At 47.3% G+C, this 3450-nt stretch overlaps 1 long non-coding RNA gene across 1 annotated transcript; it reads left to right on the forward strand.

The window, feature by feature from the left end:
* On the forward strand, positions 1–2441 carry LOC306824610. The gene is made up of 3 exons (XR_013779161.1): positions 1–171; positions 256–447; positions 1869–2441. It is a non-coding gene; the product is annotated as an uncharacterized lncRNA (long non-coding RNA).
* The last annotated feature ends 1009 nt before the right edge of the window (positions 2442–3450 follow it).

Raw genomic sequence — 3450 nt, forward strand, 5'->3', positions numbered from 1 at the left:
TGTTTAGACAGGGTGTAAAAACCACACGTCTGTGCAGCTCCAGCTCTCACTGAAGATTTTCTGTGTTTAGATCAGAGCGCTCTGTATCCTGCTGAAGCTCCAGCGCTGTCCTCTGCAGCCGTGACAGCCTCCGGATACCTCTAACAGACGAGGTCCCAAATGGAGTGAAAGGTCAGTGAATGCATCACACGCAACCTCCATCCTCCCCTTCTCTCTAACGCCATGTTTCTCCTTCCTCTTCTTCCTCGCTCACAGGTTATTGATCGGTTCTCATCTCGGAAAGCGCGACCCGCATTTGGCCTCATCAGCCGGGAGAGAGATGACATTTAATCCCAGCAGAGAGTCCATGTGAAAGTGCACGGTGCCATCAGCGACCTGCGAGACCGCTCTGAGGGATAAGTCGTGAAAATAATGAAAAAGGGGAGAAATGGACGCGTTTCCGTCAAGGTGATGTTTTTAATTGTATTGCTTTACAGGGGGAAAAAATAGATAGATAATCTTCTGCAGACCAGACAGCAGCAGGTCACGTTATGTATCAATTCAATCCTTTATTTGTTGATTAAAGCACCAACGCCACAGCAGCCACCTCGTCCAGTCGTGGGTGTCAAGGTTACGGTCCGTGATTATTTATCGTCGACTGTTTTTCCGCGAAACAGCAGAACTGCCGTCGTGTGCAAGAAGCAGACCGACACTGAGACGAGCAGTTCTTCATGTTTGTAGAAATCCAGAAGAGAGCACAAACTGCAGCGTGGGTCATGACTCACTGCCACCCCCAGTGGTGCACAAACATACAGACAGTCTCTTTTTATATCCAGATGTTTGTCCTCTGTTGTTGTTTGACACATGAAAGGAAATGTAATTGGGATTTTTGTAGCGTGACATTTGAAAGAAATAATTCCACCAAAGGAAAGGTAAAACATGTCAAATGTGACAGAAAGAGACACACACACACACACACACACACACACACACACACACACATATGGTAAGAAAAAAACCCACTCAAATTACTGTCATTGTTTTAGGATGGCAACAAAAAACGCTCAAATGGGCCTTTCACTCAGAGAAGCTGCATGTGTGAATACAAACAGACTTTGGGGTTTCTTCCTGCCAGACCCCCTGAAAAGTCAGCTGATGAGAGACCGCAGCACCACGAGCCAATGAGAGAAGGGGGGGGAGTGACGTTTATGAACTGTGCCTGCTGCACGTGCATCGAGTGTTTCCGAACGCAAACCGCTACGATCTCTGTGCACGCGTTTAAACGGCTGCATGACGTCTGGCTCCCCCTGCTGTTCGCCGCCGTGAGCAGCATACGTGAACAGCCAGGTCCGTTCCAGTCCACCTGAAATATTCTGGATATTCTCAGGACTCTTAATCCAACTGGACCTGATGGGAACATGATGGGTCGGACGGCCCACGAAGAAGAGAGGAGGGTGATGATGTCATCATCTTTAACAGCGCTTTGATTCAAAATGAAAGCTAACCTTAAATCCACAAACACGAAAGCCAGAGTATTGACGCTCAGTAATCTCGGCGTTGAAGAGTGATTTCAATAATCAATCAAGCTTTTTTTATCGACCGCTGTTTACAACCGGAAACCCGTCTGCAGCTGCAGAGTCAATAGAAAATGCAAATGTTGTCATAAAGTCAGCTGATGAGTCAGGCTTAAAGACGTTAAACAGAAATACCTAGTTACGATAATTACTGTAAGAAACACCTCTCATTTAGGGGGGGGGCGCCTCCCGCCGCCATTTTATCGACCAGCGTCGTCCCGGCGCTCTCCCTCTTTCTGTTTTCACTCGCAGACAGATAATTGCTCTTCATTTTCCTTCCTGTGATTTTCAGCGACGAACGTGTTTCTTTCACAGGAGTTATTCGTCTCAGCAGGGCCATGAGAGTGTCTGTCGGATCGGGGCCCCATGAGGGGGGGTTACGACCTTCATCGCCTTCTGAGCCGCTGCTGTGGTTTCAAGCAATCCTCGCCCTGGTATTCACCGTGTCTGTCGCTACCCGTCAATCCACGTCGGGTTTTTTTTCGCCTGATTTGACCTGTTGACTCGGCTTCTGTGCCGTTGATGAGAGGAGTCGCTCTGATTGGCCGTTCAGCTCAGCAAATCAGCGCACGACAAGAAAAACTGAAGTGTTGAAAGAAAGTAAACGACTACAATCAAGACTGACGCCGGCGCCATGTTCAACTTTTTATCAGACATTATTGATCTGTTTTTTTTTTCTTTTGATGAGTTCAGACTACCGCCACCTGCTGGCATGGAGGGCTGCTTACTGTCACGCATGCAGAGAATGTGCTCGGTGGTTGGTCGTCGGCTGTGTTCAGTGTGGCGACGGGAGGCGGCGCCACAGCCCATCTGTTGTGGTGTGTCAGGATAAAGAAAGAAGAAGACGACAATGGCAGTGGGATAATGTACAAGATGACACCAGACTATATGAATCCTGCACTCGACATATTCTTATCTTATATTATGCTGTGCTTTATATCCCATCCTGTGCCCTCCAGAGCCTTCTCTGTTGCCGCCCCCTCCCTTTGGATCTCACTCCCACAACACATTCGTGACACCGTCGACCCTAAAACCTTCAAGACCAAATTAAAAACACACCTGTTCCACTCTGCCTTCAACCTGTCACCTCACTAATCTCTGTATCAGGCATCACTTAGACAAACTTCACTATGTATGTATTTTTATTTGTTCTTATCGTGTATACTTGTATTTGTTTTGAACATGTAAAGTGTCTTTGAGTTTTTAAAAAGCGCTCTATAAATAAAATGTATTATTATTATTTTTATTATTATATGATTGCAGATTTGCTGTATTGTTATTTCATAATTCTGACAGTAACTGTGAAGATTTCTTGGACTTTTGTCAAGCTAACATTTTCATTTGATGGAGAAGCTTTAAAAAAAAAAAAAAAAAAAAGATTGCAGGAAGACACTTGAGCAGATGTTTGTCGTTAAAATGGACACCAAGCAAACCGAGCCGCCTCAGAATCACTATCACTACATCTTGTTCTTGTTTCAGCGGCTCCTGAATCTCTCCGCCTCCGGGCATCCTGCCCAGCATACATAAACAACACTCACTCTGCGGCGGGGTTACCTTTCCAGCCCCTCATATCTTTTCTTTGTGAATATTTCATGCTCTGCTGGTCACTAAACTGCCCGTCCCAGGGCGCCGTCTTCCCCCTTTGTGGGGAGCAAGCGGTTGCTCTTCAGCAGCACTTAGTGTCTTTGCCGCAGATTGAACGCTGCCACGATCGTGACCGAGCCGCGAGCCCCGCTGAGTTAAAGGAGGAGGCCGAGGAGGCGCGCACAAGCAGTGCTCAGAGGAGCGTCACTAAAAGCACAGAGCTCATCTTCTCTCGAGGACGGAGAGGAATGTCTGAGAGAGCGGGCAGCCGCTGGCGTGGATAACACAGCGGCCAATAACAGTTCCCCCTCAG

This window comes from Symphodus melops (genome assembly GCF_947650265.1).
Source record: "Symphodus melops genome assembly, chromosome: 5".
Lineage (NCBI taxonomy): Eukaryota > Metazoa > Chordata > Actinopteri > Labriformes > Labridae > Symphodus > Symphodus melops.